We start from the raw sequence: 11,574 nt of genomic DNA on the forward strand, positions 1-11,574 counted from the left end.
CTGGAGCCATCCCATCTCCATGCAGACATCTCATGCACAGTTTGTACTGAGCCGAGCTCAATGGCATGAGCTACTCAATCATCTACTGATTGCCAAGAGCACACAGGCTGCAGGGGGGACGAGCCAACCTTAATTGGCCTTATCGGTGTAAATTAAATCCTACAACACACGCAAGCAAACAGTAGTTCCTTTGGAGGCGCAGGCATGAGATATTTTGCTGCAGCTATAAAGGAAACATTGCTGCTAGGACATGCCCCTGGAGTGACTGTGCCGCTCAGCTCTCCCGCTGCATTCCTGGGGTTGTTTAGCGTGGACTCAGCTCCAACCTTTCCACAAGCAAGAAGTCTGAACCCTGAATGCCATCTGCAAACACAGCCAGACTCCACCTCCTGCATGCCTGCAGGCCACCAGGTGTGGCCAGGAATGGCACAAGCTACACACTAAACACACCTTTGATGTGGAGCTGAAAGCATGTAGCCAGGGGGCATGAACAGCACGCCGCCCGCCGCCGTGCTGACTCCCAGTGCAGGAATGTGGCTGCAACCACAGGCCAAGGAAGGCAAACACACTGCATTCCTCACCAGGCAGGGAAGGAAAACAAGCAGCAAGCCCACACACCCACCATGCTGACACCCACCACACATGCCAGTCCTGCCACTGCCAGGACCCCAACAATAGCTTCAGCCTCAAACTCACTTGTGGCGGAGTCCTCAAGTTCTCCAGGCAACTTCTCGGACCACGGGGCAAGAGAAACAGAGCAAGGTAGGGAGAATTATCAACTGGGCAAGCAAGCCATGGGGAGGAGAAGAGCTGCCACCAGGGCTAGAAAGTGACCATGTTCCAGGGCAGGAGCAGCTCTGTGCAGTTGCTAGAGAAAGCAATTTCCCTGGCTTTTCATATAACACAAGGGGCAAATGTAACAGAGACTTGTTGAGCTGAGGGGCCAGAGCTGAATTAGAAGCTGACATCAGGCATCAGTAGTGCTTGGAAGGATCCAGGCCTTTTTCCACTCCCAGGAAACCACTCTACCTTACGTTAAGCAGTTTATCTGAGATGCAGGCACTTCTTCATTATCCAAAAATCCTTTTGTAAACACTGTCCCCACTGTCCACAAAACCAGGTTTGATCATCATTGTACATTATTCTCCCCCTACAGCACTGACACCTGGTCACTTACGTGACCAAGAGAAGAGAGACTTGATGTGCAAAACGCCAAGACATCAGGTAACACCTCGTCTTGGAACCTCACTGTTTTGGAGTCACAGATTCCACACTCTAGTCAGGAAAACACACTATTCCTTCATGCAGCACTCCCGCATATCCCAAACCCTTCCACAGAATTCACATTCCTAAATATGAAGTTAATCTGAAGTGAAAAAGATGAGGATGCATCAGGAAGTGGTCAGCAGCGTTCTCAAGCCCACAAAAGGAAGGCTCTGTTGTGAACCCTCCATACTCTGAATCTGCACTTACTTTGTGTAACACAACTGAATTACAACTCACTCCTAAAGACCCATTGCTCGGTGCTAAGGGCCAACTGTGAGACTTAATAGCCAGTGTTCTCTCAGCACTAAGCAGGAAAGCCAACACTGTCATGAGTACCGTCGCAAGAATATATCTCACTTGAATCTACACCAATGTCCCAACGGCTGCCAAAATAAGAGCTTCCGTCTGCTGTGCCTTACAGAGCAGGTTCTGAATTTTAGCAAAGCACAGGGACATCAGAAAGGAGAAGGAATTTGAAAGGCAAAAATGACAGAAACTATTTAACATGAACAGATATGGTAGAACACATGCTCCCTTCTACTTTCCAAGAAACAAAGAGCATACACACAGAGGGAGCCCTGAACTGTGACTGCATGAACAGTGTCAGCAAATTCAAAGAGTATCTATGAAGGGCTGAAACACCACAATCTCTGGGGCACCTGGGAGGGGAAAGGTCAGCATAGCCGCAAGCTCCAAAAACATGCCAATGCATCTAGCGAGCTGCCGGAGCAGGGATGGTTCATACGGCTGTGGCCCAGCTGCTCCACACCCTACATGTGCATTTCAAGGCCCTCACTGAAGGGAACGGTCTGGTATTGGGTAACAAGAACAGAGCAGATGAGGTCCACTAGACTTACCCATGCTTGCTAAAATTCAAGGCCTCGAGCTATCTATTCCCTTCTAAGCCAGTAAGGTAAGCTGCTGCAGTAGCTCCAGTATTCGGAAGAAAGAAACATGAAAGGCTAGATTTACCAATAGATTTATATCCAAAGATATAAATAGAAGCCTGGCAGGATTTACAAAAGCATCCAGATTAGGCGTCTAAATCACCACATGCAGGAGAAAGGGCTTCTCCACTTCTAACCACTCCATACCTCTCCAACCCCAGCCACCACAAGAAAACCCATTTCATAGAGGACGGAAGCCCCTGCAGGTTGCCAACGGCCATCCCTGTGCAATCCACTTCGATGGTGACGGCACCTAAACTCCCACAAGTTTCAACAGTGCAACCTGCAACGGCTGCAGCTCTCAAAGAACGTGGGTCTGCCCGTTTCTTGGAATAGGAGCTGCCTCTTCAGCCTCTCCTCTCCCTTCCCCCACTACATCTTTATTTTTTGTAGAGTTAATACTGTTGCAAGGTACAACCCTCATCCTGCCACTGGTGGGCGGGTGAGTGGGGGAAAGGGGCCCTTTATAATTGTAGTGTTGCAATCTGCCAGCCCCGGCCAGGCAGCCTGTTCCCGCCTGCACTGTATTAAATACCTTATAACTGATTACACCCCCATGGGGCATGATTAGCAGTCTTCAGAGAACAAAGTCTACTTTCATAAGAATAAGAACAGACACGTACTGCTAACCTACTACACAGCTGGGCAGGTGAGGAAACAGGGAAAAAAAAGGAGGGGAGCGGGGGAAGAGTTAACTGTAGTTAACTGAGTTAACTGCTCTCTCCTTCCCCTCCTATGCCAGCATCTTTAGATTCCCACTGCCCTGTATTTTTCCTTTCAGACCCCAGAAGATTCAGGTGAGGTAAGATCATAAACAGACTGCTGCCTGTGGAAGTCGGGCAAAGTCCTAACCTGGAGAAGTAAGGCTTTGAGGACTTATCTTTGCTCTGGGTGACACCTTCACATTGGTTCCCAGGAAAAGGGAAGGGTGGATTCCAACAGTAGCATCAAAAACAAGGAGAAAGAGCAAAAGCTCAAAATATGATCACATACCCACACCCCTCTCTAACCTCTGTATATATCTGGAAAGGCTATATAAGTAACAGCAAAACATCTAATTCAATCTGGAGGTTAACAGCTCTCCAGCATCAGGTGACTTTTTGTTATTATTATTATTTTCTTGTGGGGAGAGAGAAAGCAGCAAACAGGAGGAAAGCCCTCTCCATCTGAGACAGATAATAGGGATCCCCAAACACACAGAGTCCATATGCACTGCAGCAACAAAGAGTCAACTGACAGAAACTTAGCCAATCTGACATGAAACGACCTACAACTCATTAGCAGGTGCCTTGCAAATCTCAAATGCCCACACAATCAGCCACAAACTTATCTGGTGCTATCTGGCCTTCATCTAAGCAAAGCACAAAGAATCAAACAGACTGCAGCCCTTCAACGAAAGGAATAAGAAAACTGGAGGCAACTTCTAGGATCAAACAAGCCTAGGATGAGCCCTCCCAGCTACTCTCCCCAGAGGACAATAGGGGGGGAAGCTCCAGAAAAGGGGTGTTATTTCAGAGGGGCACCAGTGTAGCAGCTTCAACAAAATAGGAAGAACCCTTCTGTGTTGCTTCAGTAACAAGTCACCTGCTTTACCCAACAGCCCACTGGCTTTGCCCATGGCCGCATGGATGCTCATGGTACACTCTGGAAGCACTTACGTTCAGCTGATGCATCTAGAAGGGAGCACCTTGCTGACACATTCCACCCAGATTCTTCCCCAACCCACCCAGGAGAGGATTTGCTGATGGAGACACCAACCCAGCTAAAAATTACCTACTTATATTTGCTTTACTCAGCAGCCGGTCCTTCAGGCAGCACATAGGAGGTATCTGAACTGCACTGTCTAGTCTCATTTTTACAGCAAAATCTGCATATTCTCTTTATTACAGAAAGACCTAAAGGTACAATCTGACTTCAGGTTCTGAGGTACTCAGCAGTCATGTAAAAGCATTGATATATTTAGAGTCAACAACCTGTTATCAAACAGTACTTCCACAGTTTGGACAAATGGTAGGTTTCACCATACACACAAAATAGTCATTAGAAGCTCCAGGAGGTAATTTAAATTATTGCAGCCAGCACAAAAATAGTTTTATTTTGGGAGCTGAAGTTGCAAAGCCATAATAAATCCAAGTGACACAGTAAAAACTTTTTAAAGTTGAAAATCAGTTGCAAAGCCCCAGATGACCTTGTATATAATTTCATTCTGCTACTATGAGCTACCAAAAGGAAAATCACTCCTCACATTGTTAAAAAAAGCCCCCAAAACTCTATCATCCTTCAGCTCCTAGGAGACAGAAGCAGTCTGCTTGCATTTTGTGTGCGTGTATATATATACCTATAATGTAATAAATATAGAAATAATAAATAAATTAAATTTTGAAACCACACAACTAACGATGAATCATTCAATAGCTGGGCAGCTATCAGTCAGGCATCTGAGCTCAGACTGGAGCATTGCAATCCAACGCTCTCCCCTGGCCACTGTACCCTCACAGATACCATTCACCCACCCCCCCATTCCCAGAGCAAATTGCCTTCCACTGCGGAGAAGCACTCCCGCTATTCCAATACCGGTATTCACCACCAGGACAAGAGACCCTAATTTAGCCCCGTGCAGGCCTTCTGCAAACTGCTAATCCCCAATACACAGCTGTTTTTCAAATGTACGGGCATGAGCAAACCGTAAACGATTTATGGCGCGTGGCAGGAAGACTCCTGGCTCCCCGCGTAGGCGGGGTTTTGGGACAAGATCATGCTTGGACTAATGTTTATATTGCAAGTTGTCAGTCGGGTAGTAAATCATCTCTGGAGCTGCATAGTAATACAGCTCTCCCCATCCAGCTGGAGCCTTGAGGATATTGAATTCTCTTATAGCCATTTCAGATACACCTGGGGACCTATTTAGAAAGGCATCATCTAATCAAGGAAAAATGGATACACTTACAAGTTGACTCTGCAGAAATTCTGCAGCCCAGCAAGGGTGATTTGCTTTCAGGAATCAATCCAACTTGGTATGAGAAGCTTCCCAAAAGCAACACTCCTTACTAGTCCCAGAAGAGTGGATTGAGTGCCTACAGAGGCATCTTCTAACAGAGCATATTGCTAGCAAAACGCAGTTACCCGAGAAAATTCTTCTGAGCAAAGCTTTCATTTCCTAGTATTTCCATAACCATAGTGCAAGAAATGCTGAAATTTAATTCTAAAAGTTCAAGAAATGTATTTTGCATACTTTAGTGCACGAGATGCTTTCCGCTCAGAAAAATGAAACCACTTCAAGGTAAGATGTGAACCAGAAGTCCATTCTCAAGAAAGGTTAATTAAAACAACTCTAATTTTAAACAAGTATCCTGTCATTTTCCATTTTTTTCTTTTCCCCTGTCTGAAGGGGCTGTGCACACAAAACACTAGGTAGGGATCTCCCACAAGTAAAAGTGAAGAGGGAAGAGTTCTCAACAAGAAAAAAAAATTTAAATAAAAATACAAAAATAAAAACAGAAGAGTAGAATTAACTGCAATCATTTTTCAGCTACGTGAGATAGACCAGATTTCAAATCACCTCCCTAGAATATTTTTAACCTTCCTGTTGGGCTGCAGCAAAGTCAGCAATAAGGAACAGCAAAGCTGCAGAAGGAAATCTGGTTTTGGAGACAATGAAGTGAGGCACCTCTGGGAACTGTATAGAGCTTGTGCAGCAAGACATACCGAGGTTTAAATGCAGTTATGCTGAATCGCATATGCTAAAATAATGGTCAAAAAGCTTACTGCCACAATGATTATCTAATTATTATCTTGGGAAAGTAACTTATACTCTTTTGAAACAAATGCTGTGAAGTAAAACTTGCCCAAGGCTTTTTATGAACCAAAGTATAATTGCCCAACAGTTAGAGAAAAACCACTTCATCTGTCCCTTTTGATTTCAGAACCATTCACTCAGAAGTGTTACCTTAATTCAGCTGGACAACTGAGACCTTAAACACAAGAATAAGAAAACCCAGTTATGACTCCTACAACATTGGCAAAGTCAGCTTTATCACAGAGCCAAAATACAAATATAGAACGCAACCCAAGACGCAGTAGTCACCATGGGACACAGTTCTGAATTTACTGACCCCTAAAAACCAGAAATTTAAACTAGTTCTCTCTTGCCACTAGCAGCAGGTGACATCCTCTGTGCCTAACACCACAGCCTAACCCTTGCAGGAAATTTTACTTTCCAATCCTGACCGACTAGTCCTTTTCAGCATCACAAAACTTCTGCGAGGGTCAGTAATCCTCTTCTCACAGCCTTTACACTTGCCACTAAAGTTACATTATGCCCTAAACCACATGTGCCCCGAACAGCCCATAGTGAGGGTATTAGTGCAGGCATCTCAAGGTTTCCATGACCCGCTCCTAACTCCGAAAATCCACACACATACTTTCCTTCTGGAGTTCCCCTTGTGTTTAGGCAAACCATTATAAACAAACAGCTTTTAACACGTATGTCCATACCACTGCCACTTACCTTTATTAGCCTATCCATCCAAATGAATTTACGCCTACTTGGCCAAACAGCACTGATGATTCTCCTGATCCTCAACACAGATTGAACATGAGCACAGGACATGGACCGTATCTTCCAGACACTCGTACACTGAAGGTCATGCTACAACATACCGGATCTCACTTGAACAGGTTTAAAGCCCTTCCCTTCCGTCGCCTTCCAGGCTAAAGTTCACTACAAGACTGCAACGTGGAGAGGCCAAACTCCACACATTCTTCTCCCTCTTACAAGCAAAGGTAAGAAGCACAAAGCACTTTGCCCAGTCACTCACCATGAAGAGACAACATTCACGAACGTGAAAACATGTTAAGCAAAACAGTCCTCATCTATGGACTGCATTATCTTTCCAGAGCCCCCTGCTCTCCACCAGCTTAAAATCCTCAACTACCAGGCCTAATAAGAGCAGCTGAAGTGCTTTGCAGGTTTGTTTTTTTGGTTGGTGGGTTGGTTGTTTGTTTTTTCTTAATGCAGTTATCACAAAAAGAAAGGTTAGTGGGCAATCTAATAAAGCAAGTAAGTGTGATTCAATACCTTGCCTCTGACATAGGCCAATACAAGATAGTTTAGAAGATGGAGCAAGAAGCCTTTGTGGACAATTACGGAACAAACTGCCCTTTCTTTAAACCTTTGCCTGTTAAGAGACTGGGTTATGTCTGAAAAATACACCTCCTAAAACAAGTTTTTTAGCTAAAGCAAGTCTGAACATTTCCACTCAGAAGCGCTTGATCTTCTCCGAATCCCGCTCAGCTCTTAGCCTCAGTGCTATTATGTGGTAGTGAATTTCCACAGATTAGACATCATGTGAAAATACTTTAAAATCATTATTCAGTTTGATGCCTATCAGTTTCACTGAATTGTGTTCACCTCAACTGAAGAATACATTCCAGCTCCTTCACCTCTGCACAGCAGTCTTCCTCAGGCTTGGCACCCAGCATTGTTGAAAAGCAGAGGAAAACTGAGCCCACCCAAGTGATGCTTATCCTGCATTCCAACCATTGCAATGCTATTCTCACACTCCTACACGGCCTTCCACGCCATTTCCTTCCTAAGCACAGCTCCCAGGAGTACACTCCAGAGCGGGTGACTCACGTCACTCCAAATCTGTGGCAGCCTGCAAGCTGCTGCTCTTGGCCCTCTCTGTCTGAGCATATTAACAATAAGACCATATATGAACATCCTGACAACGAAGAGAACCATTTCTGAGTCTAGAACAAACAAGGGGCAAAGAAGAGAAAAGACTAACTAAAGTCAAAAAAATGCAGCCAGCTAAGGCATTACAAGCTGTGGAATCAAGCAAACAGCTCATGGGAAGAGAAAAAAGGAGGAGGGGGTGTGTCCCAGAGTGCCCACTTGCCTTAAACAAGGCAGGGCCTGACTTGCACTCTGTAGCAATTTCACCATGCTACAGAATACGCAGAACAGTAGATCACGCTGGAGTCTGCTTTGTTTTGAAGTCATTGCCCGGAATATTCTTTTAATCTCTCCTCCACCGAGCTCTACTAAAACATTTAACACCACATTATCCAAGTATCTTATAGACACCTGCGGACTCTCCCTCAAATCCCCCATAAGATGGGTGTTAATTGTATTTTGCAACCAAAGAATGAAGAGCAAGAAACAATAATGATCTGAACATGTTCACACACTAAATCTGTGGCAGAAATTAGGTATCGTACATTGCAGGTTCAGAATGCTAACCACAGCATCATCCTTCCCCTCCAACTAGCCGTGAAAGTATTTCAATTTTAAAAAGTAACATTCCTTCTACAGTTACAGACTCAGCCAATCTAGATCTAAGGAAAAAGCCTCAGGCAGGGGAACTGGCAAGGAAACAAGATGGACAATTTCATGCCCTAAGGCATTAGCCCTGTTTGCACAGATTACACATATAGTTCCTTTGCAGTCCTGTGTAAAACGAGGATCATGTTTACCCAGTTACCAGTGATTTGAAACACACACAGCTAGCAAAAATGCCAAAGCACTCACTCTCTCCATAGCTCACGGTGTTATACAGAAAGGGGCTATCTTCCCACCCAAAGCCTTCAAGCAAGGAGAAGGTGGCAAAACTCTGGAAGAGACTGCCCAGAGAGGCTGTGGGTGCTCCCTCCCTGGAGATGTTCAAGTCCAGGTTGAGGCCTTGAGTAACCCGCTCTAGTTAAGGGTATCCCTCCCCATGGCAGGGAGGCTGGATTAGATGATCTCTAAAGTCCCTTCCAACCTAAGACATTCTATGATTCTATGATCAAGGTACCCAGCTTCAGGACCTTACATTTACTCTCAAAGCATCAACCAAGTCAAACAGCCAAGAAAATCTGCTCTCTTAGGGCAATTTCAGTTCCTGACAATCCCAGTCAAAAGAGCAGAGATGAATTAAAGAGGTGTCAGGCCAGATCCTCATTCCTTAGTGGAGGAATCCTGCCCTCAATCTCTATCACATATGCAGACTCATCTGAGACCCCCATAAGCTGTATTTCTCTCAGCAACATAAAAGGCAGAAGGTTATTAGTCACTACTACATTATTCTTGTCACACTGTGCTGTAAAAGCTAGGCCCATGCTAACAAGCAGACAATACAGTTAATTTGTTACGATATAATCTCAAGAGGTGTATCTCAGGACTACACTGCAGATGTGGCAACACATAGAAATTTCACAGTTTTCAGTGGATCCTCCACAAAGCATAGCATTTAACGTTTAAACAGGTTAGGGAGCTCACCTTCAGAAAAATCAGCAGCCTCGAGGACTTGCAAGCATCAAGTCTATTTCAAACAACAATTCCGAAAAATACAGTCACATTTTACTGAAACTTGTTTGTTCTGCTATTGTCCAAACAATTCGGCTTTCTTAACCCTTTTAAAAGCCTTTATATGCCACACCAGCTGCCACAAATCCTTCCTCTAAGCCAGCTCTGGTACCATTCACGCTGGCACATTGACCAAAAAAATCACTCGTCCCATTTGACTCTGGGTGAAAAAGGCGGCAGATCACAAAGGACTATATGTCTTCCAAGGCTATAATCTACTTCCCCTACATACAACACCATATGATTGCACTTAAGAGTCAAAGGTAGAGAAAAGAATTCAGGGTCTGAAAGCTGCAAAGCAAGTGACTTAGCAGCAGCAGCCAACAAATGACTCGAAACAGACTGGGAAAGAATGCAAGGTCATCTTTGGTTCAGAAAGCTCGTTTGCGGAGGCAACAGGTCTTGGCACGCAACTCATCCGCTCCTGACCCAATGCCTTGTTAATATTAAAGACGAAGACAGCCATGGGCTGCACTTAGGAACTCTGCCGGCCCTTCTGAAATGCACTCCCACAATTTCAAGAGCACAGAGCACTTTGGAAGGAATGAAAAATCACTGAAAGTTCCTGATTCCACAGTTAAGACCTGCTAGCTCAAATGCTGATTTAATATCCAGAAGCTGAAATACTCTATGTGCAAAACACTGCTGGGACACATACGTTTTCTGCAGTGATTCACTAAGAAGTGAATAAAAGAGAAAGGAGTTGTACTGAAAGTGATTTGACAAGTAACTGAAAAGTATGATCAAAGAACCAGCTGGTAGGTACCAAAGCGCTTCCCCTCTAAACCAGATCTCAACAGCGAGTTCAGGAGAGGAGAGAAAGGCTAGCAGTACACCTGCAGCACTCATCAGTTAAAACACAGGTGGAAAAAACAATGTTGTGAAAGAAAAAACAGAACAGATGATCACTAGAATTACCTAATTTTGGCACAGTAATTATTGGAAAAGCAAGATCATTGGAAAGGATTTCATTAGGATTCTGGCTGGGTAGACCTCTTGTGATTACACACGAACACAGTTACTTTATCAGTGGCAGAACAGAATTTACACTGCTTCTCTGGATGGCGTGTAAAGAGCACTAGCTTACATCTTTAATTGAACTCTTCTTCCCAGGAGATCTTACTGAATTTTTCAGAGTCACTCCCATTTCACTGACACCCCAGCCTCTCAACTGAGGCAACACAGCCCTACCACGACGCAGAAAATGCCACAGACAGGGACAGTTTTACAGATATGTCGTTCACACATTCTCGAAAAATTCAGATAGTGTGACCAAAAGAACAGTCTGACTCAGCATCAACTCATTCCTGGCTGTCTTACCTGTCGTCTGATGCTTCAACAAGGATTCATTGCTTCCTCTTACGCAGACCCTTTATTCTAGTTCCTGCTCTGCATCTGTAAAACAGAGATGCGTACCTCTGAAAAGCTTTCGCTGGCACAGAACTATCTATATTTGATGGATGATTCTTTGAGTGGACAGTCTTCACCTGGCATCTCTCAGATCTAGGTCATTCTCAGCCTTGCCAGACTTCAATATCATTTGCACACCCTGATGCCTACCAACGCAATATCTTGCCCATATAAAAATCCATTTATTAGCACTCAGTCTTCTACTCTGCTCTGTGCCGTGTGCTCAAGCCCATGGCTAGATGCAGTTCAGAATTTATTGTTCACCTGTTTTTCTTTAGTTTTCCCATGCTCCCACGGAGTGCTCATTAATTCTATAGTGGGAAGTGTCCCTCGCACTAGAGGGGGTGTGCAGGCTGTTCAAGAATTTCCCATTCCCCACTGCCATGTTTGGCATCAGAGAAGTGCTGCTCCCTCTCTTCCAACTCTGCCTCTGTCAGTTATACTCTGGTTCCTTAACACACACATGCTGGCCCAGACTTGTTCCACTTCGCAGCTCCTACTCGAGCAACAGTCCCCGCACAGACACTGCTTTCTCATCCCCCACACCATCAACCTCTCCATCACCCGCAGAAAGCTACACCCTGCACGGACCTAGTCTGGCCT

At 44.7% G+C, this 11,574-nt stretch overlaps 1 protein-coding gene across 1 annotated transcript in view; it reads right to left on the reverse strand.

Moving 5' to 3' along the window:
- Positions 1–10,956, reverse strand: part of TJAP1 (tight junction associated protein 1 (peripheral)) — a 37,184-nt gene extending 26,228 nt beyond the window's left edge. Inside the window, 1 exon segment of the mRNA XM_009875289.1 lies at positions 10,882–10,956. The gene's annotated coding sequence lies outside the window, so the exon portion shown is untranslated.
- Between the last annotated feature and the right edge of the window lie 618 nt (positions 10,957–11,574).

Source organism: Apaloderma vittatum, unplaced genomic scaffold, assembly GCF_000703405.1.
Source record: "Apaloderma vittatum isolate BGI_N311 unplaced genomic scaffold, ASM70340v1 scaffold22160, whole genome shotgun sequence".
NCBI classification, from domain to species: Eukaryota; Metazoa; Chordata; class Aves; order Trogoniformes; family Trogonidae; genus Apaloderma; species Apaloderma vittatum.